Here is a 26,246-nt window from a genome sequence, read left to right on the forward strand (position 1 = left end):
GTGCTTAAACTGACACACAATATTTTTAGCGCAACGCAATCTGACTTTCAATAATCCCTACAAAAGAATGACCCTGACTAACATGAACCTATACCGTTCACAAATCACTTACCTCACAAAAAACTTCTTTACTCGAACTACTGCAATACAGCGAGCGCCACTACTTCCAGCTGAATAAAAGATTCAAACTACTGAAGGCACTAACTACTGATAGGCATAGTTAGCAAATGAAAGATTTTGATAGAGAACAGACAATGTATTTACCTTAATAGTGTTCAAAAGTCATAATATATATAGCAGTTCATGACATCCATTCTTACAAATGTAATGTTTCTGATGGACACACGTGCAGATCATCCTCTCTCAAAAATCCGCCATTTCTCTCCCCATATCCACCACTGCTGGCGGCTCACCTCCAATTGCGCAACGCTACGCCCGGTTAACAGCCAATTGCCCAACGCTACAATAGCGACTATTGCAACAATGCCGACCAGCCTCAGACTGCACACAGCACAGCCAGTGATTTACATACAGACTGCTACGTGGCGTTACCAATAAAAAAAACCTAAACAGCCTACTTACATCCATACACCTTCAAGTTTTTCTTGACATATTTTTGAGCATGTCCGGTGTTACAGCGCCAGGAAACTGAATTGCTTCGATCTTTTCCACTGAACTACAATAAAAAAATAAATAAATAAAAAAAATTGCGCAGGTCTCGGAAGCTGATTCAAATCTGAATCAGCTTCCGAGACCTGCGCAATTTTTTTTTATTTATTTTGCTAAAACACATTCGCACTTCTTGGCCTTGTTCCTTGCATAACATTAATAACTCTGTACTGCGACGATACTTTGCACGTCGGCCTAGCCTCGCTGTACAGAAAGGTGTGGTTCTTGTTCAAAATGACAATGGACAGCCGCGTGTGTTGATCCTAAAGCTTTGCCAAAAGAAGTGTTGCAGTTACTGGGGGACTGGGACGCTGTACTTGACAGGGTATGGTCGCCCAAACAGAACAGATCTACATCTACATCCATACTCCGCAAGCCACCTGACGGTGTGTGGTGGAGGGTACTTCGAGTAAATCTATCGGTCCTCCTTTCTATTCCAGTCTCGTATTGTTCGTTGAAAGAAATATTGTCGGTATGCCTCTGTGTGGGCTCTAATCTCTCTGATTTTATCCTCATGGTCTCTTTGCGAGATATACGTAGGAGGGAGCAATATACTGCTTGACTCCTCGGTGAAGGTATTTTCTCGAAACTTCAACAAAACTCTGTACCGAGCTACTGAACGTCTCTCCTGCAGAGTCTTCCACTGGAGTTTATCTATCATCTCCGTAGCGCTTTCGCGATTACTAAATGATCCTGTAATTAAGCGCGCTGCTCTCCGTTGGATCCTCTCAATCTCTTCTATCAACCCTATCTGGTACGGATCCCACACTGCTGAGCAGTATGCAAGCAGTGGGCGAACAAGTGTACTGTAACCTGCTTCCTTTGTTTTCGGATTGCATTTCCTTACGATTCTTCCAATGAATCTCAGTCTGGCATCCGCTTTACCGACGATTAATTTTATATGGTCATTCCATTTTAAATCACTCCTAATGCCTACTCTCAGATGATTTATAGAATTAACTGCTTCCCGTTGCTGACCTGCTATATTGTAGCTAAATGATAAAGGATCTTTCTTTCTATGAATTCGCAGCACATTACACTTGTCTACATTGAGATTCAATTGACATTCCCTGCACCATGCGTTAATTCGTTCCAGATCCTCCTGCATTTCAGTACAATTTTCCATTGTTAGAACCTCACGATATACTACAGCATCATCCGCAAAAAGCCTCAGTGAACTTCCGATGTTATCCACAAGGTCATTTATATATATTGTGAATAGCAACGGTCCTACGACACTCCCCTGCGGCACACCTGAAATCACTCTTACTTCGGAAGACTTCCGTCCATTGAGAATGACATGCTGCGTTCTGTTGTCTAGGAACTCTTCAATTCAATCACACAATTGGTCTGATAGTCCATATGCTCTTACTTTGTTCATTAAAAGACTGTGGGCAACTGTATTAAACGCCTTGAGGAAGTCAAGAAACACGGCATCTACCTGGGAACCATTGGTGGCCATTCCGAAGTAGCTGGTGTTGCTGATGAACCATGACCAATCCACCGTACTGGAAAATGTTAATTCAGGAACTTCCGCACTCCAAGAGCGTAGTGAAGAAGCTCTCCGTCTTGCTGCAACCATACGCATTCTGTGAGGCCCATTTCCTGAGGCTCAGGTATTAACCATGTTCGTAATTTTTACAAATAATTTGCGCTGTTCACAGTCTCTTCAAAAAAGTAGGTCCAAGCAGATGTTACGATGTCATCGCTGCTAAATCACTTGTGAGGCCCGTTTCTTCCTAAATCGACGGTGTAATGAGGATTCCGTTTGGCCCAGACGACAATATTTCGTGAATGTGAGCTGCGATAAATGGCACATTTATCTGAAAACGTTATCTTGGTACGGTTCACTGCATTTGGAATTCGAGTTAACAAAGTACGGCATGGTAAAACGCGTTGATTTAGGTCTGTATCCGACAGCTCGTTTACGAACGCCGGTCGAAATAGTCTGACCAAAGGTCTTATACCATGTGGTCTCGCATTGTTGCCGTCGGTGTACCGTTGTTCCGAAGCTAGTTTACGTGACGACTTTATAGGATATTGTTCAATCGAAGCACGGTACACAGTACATGTGTCTTCTTGCGTCTTCTTTCTTTCACTCCGTGATCTGTCTTTAACACTACCAAACAAAAGCACGTCTTTCGCGGTCCAGAAGTGTTGCCTTTCCGGATGGAGTTTTTTAAATCTTTCCAGGAATGCTCGTATAATATGTCTCATTGCCTGCCTGTGTGTTGTCGTCCGTGCACCTACCACTTGTCACTAAGCGCTCCTCAATACTGTAATTACGATCGCTCAGATCTGCCATAGGTACAAAATTAAAACTCGACTGAGACCGTGGATACATGAAAACGTGAATTCCAACACTTGATAAGAAGGAACATAGATACCAACCTGCACAATAACATTTGATACTAAACCGGGGTTACAGGAGTACAAGGACTGCTCGTCCACATTCTACAACGTAGCATGACTTCGATGCCGGTATATAAGCACCGACGACCGTACGGTAAATGCGAAAACGTGAACTATGGCGAAGTTATTCCAAACGCGTCCAAACAGGAACAACGTGCTGTTATTCTTTTCTTGGCTGCCGAAGGACAAACACCGGTGGACATCCATCGTTTCCTGTCGGACGAGGATATGCAGAACACGGTGTTTTACCAAATGGTGTCTTAGACCTGGTGCGTCCGTGGGTTGGTCGCCTCAATGCTCACGTGATTTTGCCTGGCGGCACACCCATTCTGGACTGTACAGCCTTCGAACGAAAGCTTTTTGATCATCCGTTGTTGATAAGGAGTGAAAGTGATTGGCTCTCGAGTTCTAAAGTTCAAGTGTTTATAGTTTGTCTCGGGTGATTCGCCGCTGTAAGAGCCACTGGAAATATTAATTTACCAGTATAAAATTCGTGACTGGGGCTCTAGAATATGACCTCACTACTGAAATTAAACTTTAATAAATGTATCAAAGTAATTGCAGAAAGGACATGAGAGGTGCAGCATGAACTTATCGGGATCAATGAAGTGAACTACAGACTCATGACTACAAGAACATACCACTGCACTCTCTTCGCGTCAACAATATATTTGGCCCTCAGCGCATCGGGTTTGTATCGCAGATAATACCATAGTGGTAAGGGGCTTACAAAACACTCGTTCGACCTATACTTGAGTATTGCTCATCAGTGTGGGATCCGTACCAGGTCGGGTTGACAGAGGAGATAGAGAAGATCCAAAGAAGAGCGGCGCGTTTCGTCACAGGGGTAATTGGTAAGCGTGATAGCGTTACGCAGATGTTTAGCAAACTCAAGTGGCAGACTCTGCAAGAGAGGCACTCTGCACCGCGGTGTAGCTTGCTGTCCAGGTTTCGAGAGGGTGCGTTTCTGGATGAGGTATCGAATATATGGCTTCCCCTACTTATACCTCCCGAGGAGATCACGAATGTAACATTAGACAGATTCGAGCATGCACGGAGGCTTTCCGGCAGTCGTTCTTCCCGCGAATAATACGCGACTGGAACAGGAAATGGAGGTAGTGACAGTGGCACGTAAAGTGCCCTCCGCCACACACCGTTGGGTGGCTTGCGGAGTATAAATGTAGATGTAGATGAGGGTGCCCCTGCAGCTATCAGAAGCTTATGGTACCAAGTAGGTGGAGACTGTATGCATGGTGCTCGGTATATATCCGGTAGACATAACTACGAAGTATCGCGCGGTAACACACAGTCTGAAAACGGGCAGACCAGACACTGTGAGAGATCTCTTACGGAAGGAGAGCTTAAATCGCGGAGACTCCTAGGGTATACGCATTCTTCCTCAAAGTTAGGGAACGATTGAGAATTAAACATGCCAATCCCAGCTGGGGCATGGTTCATTTCTTAGCCGGCCGTTTACTGCGGACAGGAGACTGGTTGTGATCGTGGAAAGAGAGAGAGGGACTCCAGAACGTGAACTTCTCTACTGTGACCTTTGCTTCGCAGCAGAGATGACTACCACATTCACAGGGCGACTTAACACAAATACGTAGAGACCATGATAGAGGGCTGTAGATAATTAAATGGGCATTTCTCTAGCATCTGTATGTTATGAACGCGTAAGTGCCTTTGTACAGTTTGAAATTATATGCGCGCAGTATCATCAGAGTGCTGTGTCGCCTGGAAGCTTACTTGGAGCATCTCTGCTTGGCAGGATGCGGGGGAAACGATGCGCACTGTCAATCCCGAGATGGGGAGACTCAGCAGTCGGTAAGGTGTGTCATGGTTACTACTAGTACGGTGTAGACCGAGTGGTACAGTTGCTGTAAGGTTCTGAGGAAGTGGAACATGTTGGTTTACTGATTAATTATTTGAGATGAGAAAAAAGATTGAAGCATTTTGAAAAGAACATTTTATTAGGATTATTTTGATTAGATAATAGAAGAGGATTTAATTTAAGGCCATTTAATTTAGATTTTGTACTTTATTGGGGGCATGTTGTAGTTACGCCTTCTTGGTTTAGACAGCCAGAGACTTGAGTTTAGCGAATGATAAACAGCCACACATTATTTTCAATTTGATTTTGGGGTAGGAATCACTGCTGAATATTTAATGTCATTTTTACGAGACGAATTTTTTAAATGATCTCATTTGTATTTAAGGTTTTTGAAGCAGAGAAAGAGATAATTTTTCAGTACAGAACTTTTCTCATCACAAAACTAATTGTATTTGATGTTATAATTTATACCAAGTCATTGTCCGCATCTACAGTCCATGACAGAATAGGAGTTATCATTTTTACTTATTCAGATTTGTTATCAAACAATTATACATTGCCTTTTTTGTTAAAAAAAAAGACTCATTTCACCAGGTGCTTCTCAGTGGTTAGTTGTAGCTCAGCAAATGCGACGTGCTTTCGAGACAAGAGCAGTGCCGAGGTGTTTCCATTGTTCAACAGGTAAACCAAAACTAAATAATAAAAAAAGTGGACATCGACTTTTCCCAGGACCAATTTATCAGTTTAAAAGTTTAATGATTCACAGCGTTAATATCCGACGAAAGTTTCTTTAAACAGCGAACCAGACTGGCATTTTCAAGTTACTTTCTCGTAGTCGAATTCTTATGTTCAAAGTTTGCGAATTCCTACATCAAAAATTTGCGTAAGCTTACAGATGCCTTACTGCCACCGAAGCAAACCTTTTGGTACCTAACAGAATCATAATATTTTTATCGAGATAACTTTCAACCAGACCTCGTGCACCGATCTCAAGGACTGTATATTCAGAATATCTAGAGCGCTGCATAAACAGTATTTGCTGCGAGGAGAGTATAGACGGAGACGAGCACAGGCAACAAACGACTCAAACAGACAATACTAGCGAGACAGATGACACTCTTAGCGATAGCATATCTGACAACAGCGGCACAGGCGAAGACAGACACACAGACAGACAGGCAGACAGACAGAACGTTTAGTCCCTGACGTTCCAGGCAAAAATGTGTTCATAAGGTAGTAATATTCGAATGTATGAGAAAGGTAGACGTGAAGGACAGCATTCATCGCCTTATGAGAATAACCTGATGTAAGATCACGCCAACCGATGGTGAAAAGCTCAGAAGTATTACTGTGGTCTTGGCTCTCGGATGGCAAGTGGTAGCAGATCGGCACGTGGCTGTTCGGTAGCGAGAGGCTCAGTGTCTTTCCTAGCTACACACTCCTGCACAGGATCGACGGTGGCATTCTGCAAATTTAAACTCTTCTCTAACCTCCTATTTTCCTACCTTATTAATACATAAATTGTTGATTTCAAGCATTTCTGTTTCCTAATTAGATTTAAGTTTACAAGTATCTAAAGCTGTAACATTGTTAAACTTTGTTACAATAATAATAAATAGATAATTTTCATGTTACGTTTATGAACAAATTAGTATTGTCTATCTTTGTAACTAGGTCGCAGTTTATTTGAAAGTAGCAGGAGATAGTGTTGTGCCGCTGTGGAACTTGCTAAGCTCCAAAGAATACTAAACAGCAAAACTAAGAGTAACCAACCGTCTCAACTCTACACGGTCAGTAATAACAACTGCACACTCTGATAACTGACTGATAATATAATGCAGCAATATCACTTGCACTACATTTGATTTCGTAAAGGAAACGACAAATTACGGAGATCAAGTTGGAACATATTCTTTAAATCGGAGTTAAACTTGCTAACAGTCGTTAAATAAATGTCTATAAAATATCTGATCAAAAGTATACGGATACGGAATTGACCACTAGATGTACAGAGTGAAGTGGCGCAGTGGTTTGCACACTGCACTCGCATTTGGGAGGACGACGGTTCAAACCCTCGTCCCGCCATCCTGATTTAGGTTTTCCGTGATTTCCTCAAATCGCTTCAGGCAAATGCCGGGATGGTTCCATTGAAAGGGCACGGTCCACTTCTTTCCCGATCCTTCCCTCATGCGACGGGGCGGATGACATCGCTCTTTGGTCCCCTCCCCCGAACCAACCAACCAACCAACCACTAGATGTCAAGAGAGCGGAACTACCAGTACAAAAAGGGGCGGGGAATATAGAGTTGTCAGCAGGGAAGCAGTAACAGCAAAATGAGTCGTTCAGGAGAGCTCAGCGACTTCTCGTTGGATCTCATCTGAGTCGTAAATCCATCATTGACATTTCAACCCCTGCAAGTCGTCCGTTGGTGTTGCTGTGAACTGGTAACACGAAGGAAGAAAACAGCTAAGAGCAGGCAAACCTCATACCCACAGGAACTATCGAGCAATCCAATGGAAGGCTTTGGGTTTAGGGAATCCATGGGAAACGTTACCTGCCATCATCTACAGTGCCAACTGCAAAGTGCAGAGGAGTCGTGTTAAGATATGAGCCCCTCATTGTGCTTAAGAAAAGGTGGAAAGATCAAATTTTATAGCATTACGAGGTGCATTCAAGTTCTAAGGCCTCCGATTTTTTTTCTCCGGACTAGAGAGAGATAGAGACATGCGTATTGTTTTAAAATGAGGCCGTGTTCATTGTCAATACGTCCCAGAGATGGCAGCACCGTACGGCAGATGGAATTTTACCGCCAGCGGCGAGAATGAGAACTGTTTTAAATACTTAAAATGGCGACGTTTTCCTTACTTGAACAGCGTGCAATCTTTCGTTTTCTGAATTTGCGTGGTGTGAAACCATTGAAATTCGTCGACAGTTGAAGGCGACATGTGGTGATGGAGTTATGCATGTGTTGAAAGTGCGTTCGTGGGTGCGACAGTTTAATGAAGGCAGAACATCGTGTGACAACAAACCGAAACAACCTCAGGCTCGCACAAGCCGGTCTGACGACATGATCGAGAAAGTGGAGAGAATTGTTTTGGGGGATCGCCGAATGACTGTTGAACAGATCGCCTCCAGAGTTGGCATTTCTGTGGGTTCTGTGCACACAATCCTGCATGACGACATGAAAATGCGAAAAGTGTCATCCAGGTGGGTGCCACGAATGCTGACGGACGACCACATGGCTGCCCGTGTGGCATGTTGCCAAGCAATGTTGACGCGCAACGACAGCATGAATGGGACTTTCTTTTCGTCGGTTGTGACAATCGATGAGACGTGGATGCCATTTTTCAATCCAGAAACAAAGCGCCAGTCAGCTCAATGGAAGCACACAGATTCACCGCCACCAAAAAAATTTCGGGTGACCGCCAGTGCTGAAAAAATGATGGTGTCCATGTTCTGGGACAGCGAGGGCGTAATCCTTACCCATTGCGTTCCAAAGGGCACTACGGTAACAGGTGCATCCTACGCAAATGTTTTGAAGAACAAATTCCTTCCTGCACTGCAACAAAAACGTCCAGGAGGGGCTGCGCGTGTGCTGTTTCACAAAGACAACGCACCCGCACATCGAGCTAACGTTACGCAACAGTTTCTTCGTGATAACAACTTTGAAGTGATTCCTCATGCTTCCTACTCACCTGACCTGGCTCCTAGTGACTTTTGGCTTTTTCCAACAATGAAAGACACTCTCCGTGGCCGCACATTCACCAGCCGTGCTGCTATTGCCTCAGCGATTTTCCAGTGGCCAAAACAGACTGCTAAAGAAGCCTTCGCCGCTACAATGGAATCATGGCGTCAGCGTTGTGAAAAATGTGTACGTCTGCAGGGCGATTACGTCGAGAAGTAAAGCCAGTTTCATCGATTTCGAGTGAGTAGTTAATTAGAAAAACAATCGGAGGCCTTAGAAGAACTTGAATGCACCTCGTATGTGTTACTCAACAGCGTTATTATTCTGCTTGTCCACTATCGCAAATGCGAGGTGCCGTTTCAGTAAACAAGCACAGATATGACTACAGAAGGGCAGAGCACTGGCGGAGGTGTCGTTTGTACTCAGGTGAATCATGTGAAAAGTTTTCCAGCGTTATTATGACCGCACGACGGGAATCAGCAGACTTTGAACGCGGAACGGTAGTTGGGGCCAAACGCATGAGGCATTCCATAGGGAATTCAATATTTCAAGATCAGCAGTGTCAAGAGTGTGCCGAGAATACCACATTTCAGGCATTATCTTTCACCACGGATAATGCAGTGGCAGACGGCCTTCACTTGACGACCTACAGCAGCTGCGTCTGCGTAGAGTCATCAGTGCTAACAGACAAGAAACATGTGTGAAATAAACACAGGGATCAATGTGAGACGTACGGCGAACGTATCCGTTAGGACAGTGCGGCAAAATTTGGCATTAACAACTTATGGGAGCAGAAAAAATGGAAATAAGCTTATCGCATCGTTGGCCGGGAGGCCCCATCCCGGGGAAGTTCATCCGCCAAGTGCAAGTCTTATTTTAGTCGACGCCACATTGGGCGACTTGCGGTCCGGTGATGAGGATGAAAGGATGATGAGGGCAACACAACACCCAGTCCCCGAGCGGAGGAAATCTCCAACCAGGTCGGGAATCGAACACGAGCCCACTTGCATGGGAAGCGAGCACGTTACCACCCAGCGAAGAAGGCGGACTGTGGGAGCAGACAACCGACGCTAGTGCCATTGTTAACAGCACGAGATCTCGTGCAGCTCGTAGCCATATCAGTTAGACCCTAGACTACTTGAAAACCGTGGTCTGATAAAATGAGTCCTGATTTCCGTTGGTAGGAGATCTTCCAAACAGAAACAAGACAACAGTGATGCAACATTTAAAATACATTCTTTTCAAGAATATAGTATCCGGTCACTATATCAGAAAAGACTTTACGAATACATAATTTTAAACATTAAAAGCGGATAACATCAATCAGGTATGGAATTATATAAATGAACTGCTAATTATAACAGCAACAGAAGCACTTGGCACAAGAAAGAAAAGTTTTTTGAAAAGGGACCTGGGATGCTGGCTGATGAAATACACTGAATGCGCAAAGAAAATTGTACATCTGCCTAATATCGTGTAGTGCCACTGCGAGCACGAGAAATGCCGCAACGTTGCGTGGCATGGACTAGACTAATGTCTGAAGTAGAGTTGTGGGAAACTGATACCATGAATCCCACAGGGCTGTCCATAAATCCGTAAGAATACGAGGGGGTGGAGATCTCTTCTGAACAGGCACCATATATACACTCAATAATGTTCATGTTTAGGGAGCTTGGTGGCCAGCGGAAGTGTTTAAACTCAGAAATGTTTCTGGAGCCTGTCTGTAGCAATTCTGGTCATGTGGGATGTCGCATCGTCCTGCTGGAGTGTCCCAAGTCCGTCGGAATGCACAATGGACATGAATGGATGCAGGTGATCAGACAGGATGCGTACGTACGTGTCATCTGTCCGAGTCGTATCTTGACGTATCAGGGATCCCATATCACTTCAACTCACACGCCCCATACCATTACAGAGCCTCCACCAGCTTGAACAGTCCCCTGCTGACATGCAAGCTCCATGGATTCATGAGGTTGTCTCACTACCCGTACACGTCCATCCGCTCGATACAATTAGAAACCAGAGTCGTGCGACAGGCAACATGTTTCCAGTCATCAACAGTCCAGTGTTGGAACTGACGGGCACAGGCGAGGCGTAAAGGTTTGTGTCGTACTCTAACGCGCTGCAGTGATGAACTGTGCGGCTGGTCCCGGCGGAGGTTCGAGTCCTTCCTCGGGCGTGGGTGTGTGTGTCTGTCCTTAGGATAATTTAGGTTAAGTAGTGTGTAAGCTTATTGACTGATGATCTTAGCAGTTAAGTCCCATAAGATTTCACACACATTAGAACATTTTGTGTCGTGCAGTCATCGAGGGTATACGAGTTGGCCTTTGGCTCCAAAAGCCTAACTCGATGATGTTTCAGTGAATGGTTCGCAGGCTGAAATTTGATGTCCCAGCAGTGAAATCTGCAGGAATTTGCGGAAGGGTTGCATATCTCTGTAGTGGTCGTTGGTCCCGTTCTTGCAGGATCTTTTTCCTGCCACTGTGTTATCGGAGATCTTATGTTTTACCCGATTTCTGATTTCCACGGTACTCTCGTGAAACAGTTGTATGGGAAAATCCCCACTTCTTCGCTACCTCGGAGATGCTGTGTCCCATCGCTCGTGCGCCGACTATAACACTACGTTCAAACTCACTTATGTCTTGATTACCTGCGATTGCAGCAGCAGTAATCAATCTAACAACTGCAACAATCACTTGTCTTATACAGGCGTTGCCGACCGCAACACCGTATTCTACCTGCTTGCATATCTCCGTGTTTGAATACGCATGCCTACATCAGTTTCTTTGGTGCTTCAGTGTACGTAGTCTAATTAAGATAAGAAACACGCCTACTTAAAAATGTTGAATTATCCAGAGATAAAGGTCTGGAACTAGATCATAAAAGGAAGTCAGCTATAGTCAAAAGGAAATACGGGCAAGTTAAAACCTTAGTTGGAAAAAATATATTGTAGATACTGATAATGATGTAAGAGGAAGGCAGTACTGAGAATACAAAATAATGAAACAGTTAAAAGAGAAGGTAAGGACAATCTGCAAATAAACACAACATCTGATTATAATTGGCTGCAATACTATAAAACATTCTGGACGGATGGACGAAATGCACAAGTGTTCTGTTTGAACCAGGCAGGATAGTAGACTTAATAAAGTTGGAGGAGCTACACGAAGCAATAACATCTAGCAAGAGCAAGAAAACTCCAGGGTGTGACAAAATTAATATAGAAGGGATAAAATATGCATCAAATATTTCAGAAATAAGAATACTCGATTTTATGAATATGTGCTGGCATCGTGGTTATATATCGGAAGAGCGGGATATAGCCTAGCTATGCCCAGTTTATAAGAAAGGAAATAGACATAAAGGTCAGAGTTGCAGAAGGATTAGCCTTCTGAATTCTTGTTGTAAATTGTGTGCTAGAATTTTAACACTGCGACTATCACCAGTCGCTGAAACAGTACTATCTGATGCCCAACATGGATTTCGAGAAAGCAAATCATGCACGGACTGAATCTTCACCATCACACAATTAATAGGTAAACATCGTGAATTCAGTTTATCAACCTTTCTTGCCTTCATTGACTACGAAAAGAAGTAAATCGAAACAAACTGTGCAAATTTTCAGAAACGGAGAGACGCCATCTCATCTTATAAGAGCTGTACACGGTTTGTGAATGAATAACAAAATAGAAATAAAAATAGCAGGCAGCAGACATAATATGGCTGACATAAACCAAGGAGTTAGACAAGAGTGTCCCCTCTCACCCACTCTTTTTAATATATATGTCGAAGATGTAACCAGAACTTGGTCACAGACAATAAAACATAAGATTAACGATGTGGATGTTAGTACACTACTTTTTCCTGACGACTAAGTAATTATCAGTCAGAATGAAAATGACTTTCAAGAAGCTGTCTTTAACTTAAGTAAAACAACCAGAGAATACAAAATGAACGTCTCAATCACAAAGTCAAAATCAATGGCTTTTTAGGACAACAGCCAATGCAAGTTAAGATTGAAATTGACAAGGACATAACAGAGCTTTTAAATATTTTGGGTGCAATATTAGATACAGGATAAACAATGAAATACAAAATAAGTTAGACCTGTTTAACTATTTCTGTGGAACTTTACGCAGAACATTGCGAAAGAAAGTACACGGGGATACTCTACTAAAGTTCTATAAGTTTATGGCTATACCAGCACTGCTCTATAGATGCGAAAACTGGGCTCTTAAGAGGAGAGATGAACAGAGCATAGGAGCATGTGAAATGAATTTCCTTACATACTTGGCTGGATATATTTTGATGGACTAAAAAGAGAAGTGATGACATCTGAGCTGAACTGAATACGCAAAACGTGATTCACATAATAAGACGATGTTGGTTAAGATGTAAAGAACATACAGACCGCATGCCAGATGCAAGAATAGCTAAAGCCATAGAATAATATAAACTGACAAGAGGCAAGAGATCTTTAGGAAGGCCAGTGAAGAGATGGCTTGACCAATTTTGAAGGAGACGGAACGGATGGTTCAAATGGTTCGAATGGCTCTGAGCACTATGGGACTTAAAATCTGAGGTCATCAGTCCCCTAGAACTTAGAACTACTTAAACCTAACTAACCTAAGGACATCACACACATCCATGCCCGAGGCAGGATTCGAACTTGCGACCGTAGCGGTCGCGCGGTTCCAGACTGAAGCGTCTAGAACGGCTCGGGCACACCGGCCGGCAGACTGAACGGACGAAAGGGTCTAATCCTTGATATAGATGATGATGATGATAATGGATTGGGTCCTCTGGCCAAACTGAACCGATAGTTAACTGAAAATGGTTGTTCAAATGGCTCTGAGCACTATGGGACTTAACTGCTGTGGTCATCAGTCCCCTAGAACCTAGAACTACATAAACCTAACTAGCCTAAGGACATCACACACATCCATACTCGAGGCAGGATTCGAACCTGCAACCGTAGTGGTCACGCGGTGCCAGACTGTAGCGCCTAGAACCGCACGGCCACTATGGCCGGCGAAAATGGTTGTGTTCGGTTACTTGGAGACCGTTTGCAGCGCATGGGCTGCATCTTGCCAAACAACGATGGAATTTTTATGAATGACAATGCACGATGGCACTGGGCCACATTTTTTTGCAACTAATGTAAAAGAACATTTCGGACAATTTGGGCGAATCATTTGCCCATCCGGGTCACCCGACACTAACCGCATCGAGCATTTATAGGACGTAATCGAGAGGTATGTTCGTGTACTAGATGCTGCACCGACAACACTTTCGCAATTACGGACGGCTGTAGAGGCAGTATGGCTCAAATTTCTGCAGTGCACTTGCAACGACTTGTGGAGTTCACGCAACGTCGAATTGCTGCACTACACTGGGAAAAAGAGGGTTCGACACGAAATTAGGAGGTATCCCATGACTTTTGTCACATCAGAGTATTCAAGAGTTTAGAGAGGCATTCGTGTCCTTCCGACTTGCGTGCGATAAATGCGGAAACTGGTCTACGGCGACGTTGTTACCAAATGCGTACAAACGGGACCAACGTAGTGTATTTCTTTTCTTGTCTGCTGAAGGTCAAACACGGTAGACATCCATCGGAGAAAGAAGAAAGTCTATGGCGCTGCATGCTTGTCGACAACTACCGTTGTCGAATGTGTGCCAAGGGGTGCGGCTGCTTCATGATAACGCACATCTCCACATCGCAAATGTCGTAACGCGGAAGTAACACCAACTCAGTGGGAGACACTCGTAGCCGCCCTGTAATCCCGATTTCTCCCTACGCGATCATCACGCTTTCGGTCACCTAAGAATGCCTTGAAGGGCCGATAATTTCCGTCGGACGAGGACGTGCGGCTGACAGTTACAGACTTCTTGACGAAATAAGACACGGTGTTTTACCAAATGGATACCTTCGACCTGGTGCTTCGGTCGGGTAATTGTCTCACTGCTCACAGTGATTTCGCCTGTTTGGCATGCCTGTTGTGGACTACACGGTCTGCGAATGGAAACTGTTTTGATCGCCCCTCATACTGTCAATCCAGATTACATGCTGACTCACGAGCTGACCGAAAAGCCCACACTCCGAGGTGCAATAATATTGTGGTCGATTATAGTTGAATTCTTTTATCTTGGCGGTTCGCGCATGCCCACCCAGACGCAGGAGATTGCTGCGTTGCCAGTTGTACGCGCCAAGAGAAGCAGCGCCATAGGACAGTTCACAAACTTACGTTTAGGGGAGAGCGCGCAGTTTATGAAGTAAAGCCACCACGGCCGCATTAACCCTTTCACTGCTACCGAGACTTGCTCCCTGCATTCCGCGATGTGCGCGATTTTGTCATCATTGCACTGCTCGCCTGTGCAGACACATGGTTCAAAAATGGAAACTGAAGGGGTTAATTCTGCAACGATCAACTGTTCAAATGGTTCAAATGGCTCTGAGCACTATGGGACTCAACTACTGAGGTCATTAGTCCCCTAGAACTTAGAACTAGTTAAACCTAAGTAACCTAAGGACATCACAAACATCCATGCCCGAGGCAGGATTCGAACCTGCGACCGTAGCGGTCTTGCGGTTCCAGACTGCAGCGCCTTTAACCGCACGGCCACTTCGGCCGGCAGACACATGGTGTTTCGACTGCTTTGACACACTTTATGATTCGATTTCACAAAAACTATTTGGCCCAAAAGTTTGATTTTTAAACATCTTCTTGACTGATACCTTCCCCCCATAAATGACATAATTTTGCTTCGATGTTCAACGCAGTTATTGTGCAGCATTAGATGCAATAAACCATTGCACGAAATATTGAAGAGTTTGCAGAGGTAAAAGGCCATAGTGTATTCTTTCCGTATGGTCGATTTTAGTTGCCACTTGAAATTTAAAAAAATTACATTCAAACGGATAAAATTCATGAAGTAAGACACTTCGATATTGTTTTTAAATAAAGAAAATATTAAGCCCTGATCAAGGTTTGAACTCATAATCTTTCACTTAGCAGCCATACAGTTTAACCATTACGCTAACGCAGCTCGTCATTCTAAATATCTCCTGGAGGACTTCAAAATGTCACGCAAAATACTGACAAACACTGTTGGTATCACTATGAATTACTCACGTTTCGTCGAAGTACAATAGGAAATAAACAATTACCGCTGTTCTTTATTGCGAGAAAGCGGTTAGTGAGAGTGATACGAACACCTTTCCTTGCTATAGCCTGAATTAAGAGGCTTATTGCTTGTTTGGTTTAATTAATTAATAGAATATGAAGCAATTGGTATAAAGAATGCTTTTTACAAACTTTCTATAAAAGAAAGTCTGCTATCAAGACATTGCTTTTGTTGAACTACTTTATTTATGACTGAACGTTTCTAAAACTGAAGACACTCGTCCATGCTCTGCACTGCAGTCGAGCTGTGGCAACGTCGTTCTCTGTTCATTGGCTGGCTGTGTTTTGTGACGTCAGATGCGCAGAACGAACCTAAACTCGGCCGCCGTCATAAATGACGCGCACTTTAGTACTGCGTACATTGGAGTAACAGTTCTTTGACAGTGACTGACTACATTAGCATGATAGTGCACCCCATCATAAAACAACAGTTATGAGGCAGTTTTTTGTGGACAATAACATTCCTAAAATGAAGTTGCCTGCGCACGGTCTTGACTGAACCCAGAGGAACACTTTTGGGATAAGTCAGAACGCAGCCTTCTCTCTAGGCCCTACAGTTTCGGCTCCTGAGGAAGAATAGGCTGCCATTGCTATGTAGACATTCAGACATATCATTCATAGTGCCACCATTATAGTTCAAGCTGTCATAAAGGGGAAAGGTGGAGATACCTCATATAGTTGTTGTTTTCATGTTTCTTTGTTCCGCATCGGTGTATGGTCCTCATGGTTATTAACGGAGTTGGCATGGTTAAATTAAAGGGTGGCCCTGTGCGCTGCCTCGTGATGGCTGGGTGTTGTGTGCTGTCCTTAGGTTAGTTAGGTTTAAGTAGTTCTAAGTTCTAGGGGACTGATGACCATAGATGTTAAGTCCCATAGTGCTCAGAGCCTTTTTTTTTTTTTTTTTTTTTTTTTTTTTTTTGCCCTGTGCGCTTCCTGTCACCATCTGGTTACCCTCCGGACTATGTAGTCTGTGTGTAGTGTTATCCATGTGAAAGTGAACGAAAGTGTTACAATTTTTTGTCTTTTTGTCGGATTTCGGTACCAGCCCAGTGTTAACTTAGTCGTATGTGGGAAACCACCTAAAAACCACATCCAGGCCGACCGGCGTACCGACCATTGTTAATCCGCCAGGCAGATTACATCCAGCACCGGCTCACCTACTCATGGAGAAGTGGCGCTTTAACACGCACCTCTGTACGGACGGGTGTAGACACACCTCATATTAATGTCTATAATAGGTGTCGAGATGATTTTCATCAGATAGTGTAATTGCAGCAGTCGTTGCTTGCCGCATATACGGACACATCAGACTAGACTCGACACAAAGCAAACACTGATAAACACGCACAGGTGCCGCGGTTATAAGTAGCCCGCCTCCCCTTCGAATGCGAATGCGATAATTCGACTTCTGAAATGGAGTAAACAGCCACAACAGTAGAAAGTTTTGTGCAGTCGTCGGTTGTTAGCGTTTTTCTGTCGGCATTTCATTTCATTTGATAAATGAATTTAGACGTTTCTCTTTGGGGTTTGCAAAATGACTTCACCTATAGAAGAAAGAACTGAAATGTTTAAAGATTATTTGAAAACAGGTTCGATTAAGGAAACTTGCGAAATTTTCGGGGTCAAGTATCCGGATAGAGGACTATCAGTAAAGAGGGCAATACAGAGTCTGCATAAAAATTGGCGTACCAACGGATCTGTGCAAAATGTAAAACGACAAGGAAATACTTCTGTTCGCACACAACAAGTTGTTGCACAGCATTCGCCGATGAATTATTCAAAGCCCAAAGAAGTCTACACGTAAACCGGCCCAGCAAGCACATGTAAGTAGGAGGAGTTGCCAGCGGATATTGAAAAGTCTTCATTTGAAGCCACGTCGTATGACGGTTGTGCAACACTTACGCGAGGATGACAGTCGGTAACATTTAGATTACTGCTGACGGCTTCTGAATAACATCAACGACGGTTTGTTAGACCCCTTCCATTACACCATGGTTTCGTCTTTCCGCTCGTGTGAACTCGCTGAACACGAGGCACTGGACAACGGAGAACCCTGGTATTGTGTGTCAGCAACCATTCCTTCATGAAAAAATCGCCGTTTGGTGCGGTGTAACAGCAACGCGCATCATCGGACCGATATTCTTTGAAACTACCCTAAACACGGTTGCGTGTACGGAAATTTTCGATACATTTTGTACTCAAGTCACTGAATATGAAAGTCAGTATCGCGTCTTCCAGCGAGATGGGGCAACATGCCACACGTCTAAGGTCTCTCTAGAACGAGTCCATGATGTCTTCACTGAGGAACGAACTGACAGCAAATACTTACTGACACCACGTTCGCCAGCTCTAAAAACGAGTGATTTTTCCCTTTGGAGACACTTAAAGAGCAAGGTCTATGAAACAAGTCCACATACAATATGGGAACTGAAGGACAACATGAGCTGTCAAGCTGCCGCCATCGATATCCGACATTTACGCCGGGTGTATCTGAAAATGCTTAGAGGTGCACAGCTGTGTATTGATGTTACAGCGGACCACTTTCAACATCTTCAATGCATGTATTTTTCAGTGAAAATATCTGGTGAGTCCATTTCAGCTCTCCGTTTCTGTAATTGCACTGAATTCCCTTTACACTTTATACGGGCTACTTTAATCTGCGCCACCCAATGGTTTAATTAGCTTTCTTTTACTCATGTCAGTGGCGGGGTTTTGATGCCGTGTCTCCTAGGTGACTGGTCGATATCTCTATCTCGTACACATCAGCTCTGTGGGTACTGGACTCCCTCGAGCTCCAAGCCTGGTGGTGGCTCGGAAGTACTTTGTCCATGATATGTAATAATTTTTTTCACAAATTATTAAATTTAAAACAATCTTTCCCCACTTTTCGCCGTTCTCCCATCACTCAGAGAAAATTTGAAATTAAAATTTTGCTAACTTAAGAGAACTCTTGAAACTAGCTTAGCGCCCGCTGCTTTACTCACGTTTTCGGAGTAATTACAACAAAAATAATTTTGTAAACACATATTAGGCCTTCAGAAAAATTACTATATTAAAGAACCGTATCTTTTCCTTTGCAGTTCTGACAAAGCCAGTTCGTCATGCTGACTGTGGAACATCGTCTTTTGTTTTAGTTCACAAATTGCAAGACTTTCTAAACTTTTCACGTTAATGAAAGCCACAGAAGCGTTCTCTTCTCCGAACGTGCTTTTGTCCAAAAAGCGATTCTGGCAACTGGGTCAGCTTTTTTTTTTTAAATCCTGCCTTTTGAGTCCTTGCGATGACATTTCCGTAGAAACTCTCTTCAACTAACACATATTTCTTTATTTCTAACCGAGAAGCCAAATACAAATTTCCATACATTTAGCTTCAAAAATGTTTTCGTAATGAAATTTTTCACCCCCTTAGGGGCTGAATTTACAAAAATACTGAAACAAGCATACTTTTTATTTTCAACAGAGAAGCAAATATAAATTTTCAGAGATGTAGCTTTAAAGTTGCTTTAGTAGTTCTTTAATAATTATTTTGAAAACAAAGTTCATCCACTATTTTATCTCCTTAGAGGTTGAATTTCCAAAAATGCTGAAATATGTATTGTTGTATTTCTGATCAAGAAACCGAATACCAATTTTCATAGTTCTAGCTTCATAATTGTCTTAATAACGACATATTTTCAAACAACATTTCGTTCCGTGTTTCACCTGCTTATGGGTTGGAATTTCGTACAATCCCTTCTTAAACTATGCCCACAGTATAAGATCAACATCCAGTCCAAATTTCGAGTTTCATCCTTTAGCTGTTTGGGCTGGGCGCTGATGGATGAATCAGTCAGGGCATTTCCTCTTAAATATAAATATTAATGTTTCAGCGGGGATTAAGAGAAAGGTATGCAAGCTAACCGTTAAAAATGTAAGCTGTTGCGCTCAAACGAATTATTTCAACTTTGAATGGGAGTGTTGTATATTGTTGTCATAACTAGTAGGTTCTCATTATACATAAACGATCGAAATATCAGTAGCACAGACAGTTCACTGTCGATGATGTCGTTGGACAGTGGTAAGGAAATGCAGTAGGACTTGCAGAACATTTCTAGTTGACGTTTTCTTTATATGTGGATAAATCCAACATAATGTTTGAAGGTGAAGAAGCCTGTAGTATCCGATTACAAGATTAGAGGTGAACATTTCGAGCACGTCACATCGTACAAGTGTTTAGGGTTAGTTATAAGAAGCGATACGAGACGACACTATAATGTAGAATCAACATCGCACTAACGAAACAGATGTGTGTGACATGTTGAAAGGGTTCTGGGAAAGTGCAGTGCACGTTTTAAGGAATTCATGTCCAAGATGCTAGTGTGAATAACTCTATTGTTCAGCGTTTTGATTCTATGTCCAGTATGCTTGACGATGGACACTGAACGAATTTAGAGATGCGCTACTACGATCGTCACTGGTCAGTGTAGCCCATAGGAGGCTGCGACAAAAGTTCGGGAAACTACGTGACAATTCTTCGAAGAAAGAAGTTTTGGTAAAATACGGTTGCCCGTATTTAGGGAAGCTGTATTCGAAAAAGACTCTGCGACAGATCTGACGCAACAATCGTATATCTTGCACATGAGTCATGAGAATGAGACTAAAGACATTAGCTTGCGTTAAAGAGGCGCATAAAATTTCATTTTCCTATCGCTTAACAGGGAAATGGAATGAGACAGAAATAGCAGAATAGCAGGACAGCATATTTTGACATATGACGATCGTAATTGGGTCCATAAAAGCGAAAATTGCCTCTTCCGTACTTCTAGGTGTAGTTCATGAAACAACCGTCCCATTCGTTGTGAAACTCACTGATGAGTCAAAAAATTATGACCACCTGCTAGATAGCTTGTTCGTCCGTCTTTGTAACGAAATACATCACTGATTCTGCATATCACCGATGCTACAGTTCGTTGGTAGGTTTGTGGAGGTATGTGGCATTACATGTCTACGCACAGGTCGTGTAATTTGCGTAAATAACGGGCCGCTGATTTATGTACGTGGTGATGGTGTCCGATAGAACCCAAATGGATTCCACGTGCGAATTTGGTCGCCGATCAAAGTTTTCTAAATGTTTGTGAATCGTATAAATGAGATGGAACTTGGGTGCCGACTCGGTATTCACTTAGTGGGATATGCGAAACTGCCTCAAAACCCCATCCAGGATGGTCGGCACATGACGCTTTAAGATGCACTGCTGTTCGGGCAGGTAGTTTATGTAAATGAGATAAAAAATTGAAAACGCCCCCATTATGTTTCTTCTAACATACAAGCACTTTTTATCTCATGTCTTAGAGTCACTATTTCCAACCGATGTTTACTGTTCTTTTTTAGCTCTGGTGAAGAGTGTTTCCCCCACATTCACAAAAATGGTTCAAATGGCTCTGAGCACTATGGGACTTAACTTCTGAGGTCATCAGTCCCATAGAACTTAGAACTACTTAAACCTAACTAACCTAAGGACGTGGCACACATCCATGCCCGAGGCAGGATTCGAACCTGCGACCGTAGCGCCTAGAACCGCTCGGCCACTTCGGCCGGCCCCACATTCACATGAGTAACATTACCCATGGACAGTCTTAAATAACCATGCCAAAACCATTAATAACCATGCAGATATTGCGCCGATGCGGGAGAAATGTACAAAAAAAAAAAAAAAAAAGATTTTACATGAACTGTATTTTAGTTCTGACGATGATTGCTTAGCAGCTGTAAACGGTCAACCTTGTCTAATACAAATATTTATAATAAAACATGATAAGGTCAATCAAATGAAGAAAAAATAGATAGTCGGAGAAATGATGGAAGCGATTAGGCTTCCAGTGTTTTTACCTTCACAAAGACCTCTTCTTAGTAAGAGAGCCACTCGTAAGGATTCGTGTGGAAAAAACTGGGCAGTGGGTTTGGACACAGTGATTGTTTTCTCAGTATAAAACTTGAAACGCTTGCCATGTGAATGAAAAGGTATCGTGTCTCGTTGGGAACGTTCGCTGTGTCCGTGCAGAGCAAGTGGTTAGGGAAGTGGTCGGCGGCGCGGCGGCGGTCTGGGCCCCGCCTGGTGGCGCGCTCGCCCACCTCGGGCGGTGTTAGCTGCTGCCTACCTGCCACGCTGAGGAACGGCCCGGAATGTCCGCGCGCCGATACCATCGACACGGCAGCGGCGACTGCGGTGGCACACGATGCAGCGGCCACGGTGACTCTCTGGGACGCGAACCGGGAACTCCGGCTGCTGGGCGGATGCCACGCTGCTCCTCACGAACTGGGACGGAGCCGCTTGAGCACCTGCAGCACAACAACCCATGTTGCCGGTGCTGATGAGGAAGGACCTTGTGGGCAGCGCACAGTATTTCGTCACGGACCCTGTAACACGAAACACATGACGGGGTGTTACGTGAGACCATGCGAAAGAAAACGAAGCAGATCGGTAAGAGATCGTGACAGAAAATGGTTCAAATGGCTCTGAGCACTATGGGACTCAACTGCTGTGGTCATCAGTCCCCTAGAACTTAGAACAACTTAAACCTAACTAACCTAAGGACATCACACACATCCATGCCCGAGGCAGGATTCGAACCTGCGACCGTAGCAGTCGCACGGTTCCGACTGCGCGCCTAGAACCGCGAGACCACCGCGGCCGGCGATCGTGACAGAAATGCAAGACTTGGACGTCAGGATTGCTGACTAAAGGCGAACACAAGATACATCTACATTTACATTTACACTCCGCAAGCCACCCATCGGTGTGTGGTGGAGGGCACTTTACGTGCCACTTCATTACCTCCCTTTCCTGTTCCAGTCGCCTATGGTTTGCGGGAAGAACGACTGCCGGAAAGCCTCCGTGCGCGCTCGAATCTCTCTAACTTTACATTCGTGATCTCCTCGGGAGGTATAAGTAGGGGGTTCAAATGGTTCAAATGGCTCTGAGCACTATGCGACTTAACTTCTGAGGTCATCAGTCGCCTAGAACTTAGAACTAATTAAACCTAACTAACCTAAGGACATCACACACATCCATGCCCGAGGCAGGATTCGAACCTGCAACCGTAGCGGTCGCTCGGCTCCAGAGTGTAGCGCCCAGAACCGCACGGCCACTCCGGCCTCTCTTGCAGAGTCTGCCACTTCAGTTTGCTAAACATCTCTGTAACGCTATCGCGCTTACCTAATAACCCTGTGAAGAAACGCGCCGCTCTTCTTTGGATCTTCTCTAGCTCCATCTCGTGGTCGTGCGGTAGCGTTCTCGCTTCCCACGCACGGGTTCCCGGGTTCGATTCCCGGCGGGGTCGGGGATTTTCTCTGCCTCGTGATGGCTGGGTGTTGTGTGCTGTCCTTAGGTTAGTTAGGTTTAAGTAGTTCTGAGTTCTAGGGGACTGATGACCATAGATGTTAAGTCCCATAGTGTTCAGAGCCATTTTTCTCTAGCTCCTCTGTCAACCCGACCTGGTATGGATCCCACACTGATGAGCAATACTCAAGTATAGGTCAAACGAGTATTTTGTAAGCCACCTCCTTTGTTGATGGACAACGTTTTCTAAGGACTCTCCCCATGAATCACAACCTGGCACCCGCCTTACCAACAATTAATTTTATATGATCATTCCACTTTAAATCGTTCCGTACGCATACTCCCAGATACTTTACAGAAGTAGCTGCTACCAGTGCTTGTTCCGCTATCATATAATCATACAATAAAGGATCCTTCTTTCTATGTACTCGCAATACATTACATTTGTCTATGTTAAGGGCCAGTTGCCACTCACTGCACCAGGTGCCTAACCGCTGCAGATCTTCCTGCATTTCGCTGCAATTTTCTAATGCTGCAACTTCTCTGTATACTACAGCATCATCCGCGAAAAGCCGCATGGAACTTCCGACACTATCTACTAGGTCATTTATATACACTCCTGGAAATTGAAATAAGAACACCGTGAATTCATTGTCCCAGGAAGGGGAAACTTTATTGACACATTCCTGGGGTCAGATACATCACATGATCACACTGACAGAACCACAGGCACATAGACACAGGCAACAGAGCATGCACAATGTCGGCACTAGTACAGTGTATATCCACCTTTCGCAGCAATGCAGGCTGCTATTCTCCCATGGAGACGATCGTAGAGATGCTGGATGTAGTCCTGTGGAACGGCTTGCCATGCCATTTCCACCTGGCGCCTCAGTTGGACCAGCGTTCGTGCTGGACGTGCAGACCGCGTGAGACGACGCTTCATCCAGTCCCAAACATGCTCAATGGGGGACAGATCCGGAGATCTTGCTGGCCAGGGTAGTTGACTTACACCTTGTAGAGCACGTTGGGTGGCACGGGATACATGCGGACGTGCATTGTCCTGTTGGAACAGCAAGTTCCCTTGCCGGTCTAGGAATGGTAGAACGATGGGTTCGATGACGGTTTTGATGTACCGTGCACTATTCAGTGTCCCCTCGACGATCACCAGTGGTGTACGGCCAGTGTAGGAGATCGCTCCCCACACCATGATGCCGGGTGTTGGCCCTGTGTGCCTCGGTCGTATGCAGTCCTGATTGTGGCGCTCACCTGCACGGCGCCAAACACGCATACGACCATCATTGGCACCAAGGCAGAAGCGACTCTCATCGCTGAAGACGACACGTCTCCATTCGTCCCTCCATTCACGCCTGTCGCGACACCACTGGAGGCGGGCTGCACGATGTTGGGGCGTGAGTGGAAGACGGCCTAACGGTGTGCGGGACCGTAGCCCAGCTTCATGGAGACGGTTGCGAATGGTCCTCGCCGATACCCCAGGAGCAACAGTGTCCCTAATTTGCTGGGAAGTGGCGGTGCGGTTCCCTACGGCACTGCGTAGGATCCTACGGTCTTGGCGTGCATCCGTGCGTCGCTGCGGTCCGGTCCCAGGTCGACGGGCACGTGCACCTTCCGCCGACCACTGGCGACAATATCGATGTACTGTGGAGACCTCACGCCCCACGTGTTGAGCAATTCGGCGGTACGTCCACCCGGCCTCCCGCATGCCCACTATACGCCCTCGCTCAAAGTCCGTCAACTGCACATACGGTTCACGTCCACGCTGTCGCGTCATGCTACCAGTGTTAAAGACTGCGATGGAGCTCCGTATGCAACGGCAAACTGGCTGACACTGACGGCGGCGGTGCACAAATGCTGCGCAGCTAACGCCATTCGACGGCCAACACCGCGGTTCCTGGTGTGTCCGCTGTGCCGTGCGTGTGATCATTGCTTGTACAGCCTTCTCGTAGTGTCCGGAGCAAGTATGGTGGGTCTGACACACCGGTGTCAATGTGTTCTTTTTTCCATTTCCAGGAGTGTATATTGTGAAAAGCAATGGTCCCATAACACTCTCCTATGGCACGCCAGAGGTTACTTTAGCGTCTGTAGACGACTCTCCATTGAGAACAACATGCTGTATTCTGTTTGCTAAAAAATCTTCAATCCAGCCACACAGCTGTTCTGATATTCTGTAGACTCTTTGTTTATCAGGCGACAGTGCGGAACTGTATCGAACGCCTTCCGGAAGTCAAGGAAAATGGCAGCTACCTGGGAGCCTGTATGTAATATTTTCTGGGTCTCATGAACAAATAAAGCGAGGGGCCTTCAGTAAGAAATGAGGCACATTTTATTTCTCGGCCAAATTCAGTTGAAAAAAATGCGGATTTGTTGTGGAACATCGTGGAATATTCGCACTTCAACCCCTACAGTTTTATGAAGTTGGCAGTGCTATAACAGCTTTCAAAATAGCGTCTGTAACAGAGGCGTATCCCAAGCAGAGAGGTGTCCTTGTGCTTCTTTTGACGGAAAACCAAAGCATCGAAAAGGCGATTGCAGAATGTCTACGAAGACCTGGCAGCGCTCGAAACCACGCTGAGTCGTTGGGCGAGTCGTCTGTCATCATCGCAAGATAGCGCAAACCTCTCCGGTCTTCCGCGTGCCAGCCGGCCGCACACAGTGTCGGAACGTGCGGACACTCTCAATGGAGACGATCGACGGTTCAAAGACTCCTCGCTGCACAACTGTACGTCTCTGTTGATAGTGCTAACACTCTCGTCTACCAACTGAGGTACGTAAAGGTGTGAACCCGTTTGGTCCTCGGAGCCTAACAGACGACCATCAAGAGCAATAAAGGACCAGTTGCGCGCAATTTCTTGCTCGCTACGAGGCTGATCGTGATAGCTTTTTATCGGACATCATCATAGGTGATGAAACATGGGTTAATCACTTCGAACTGGAAACAAAACGGCAATCCAAGGAATGGCGCCACACCACCTCTCCTTCGAAGAAAAAGTTCAAACCCGCACCATCAGCCGATAAAGTTACGGAAACGGTCTTCTGGGACACTGAAGGGGTTAATTCTGCAACGATCAACTGTTCAAATGGCTCTGAGCACTATGGGACTTAACATCTGAGGTCATCAGTCCCT

The sequence above is a fragment of the Schistocerca nitens genome, chromosome 4 (assembly GCF_023898315.1).
Source record: "Schistocerca nitens isolate TAMUIC-IGC-003100 chromosome 4, iqSchNite1.1, whole genome shotgun sequence".
Classification (NCBI taxonomy): Eukaryota; Metazoa; Arthropoda; class Insecta; order Orthoptera; family Acrididae; genus Schistocerca; species Schistocerca nitens.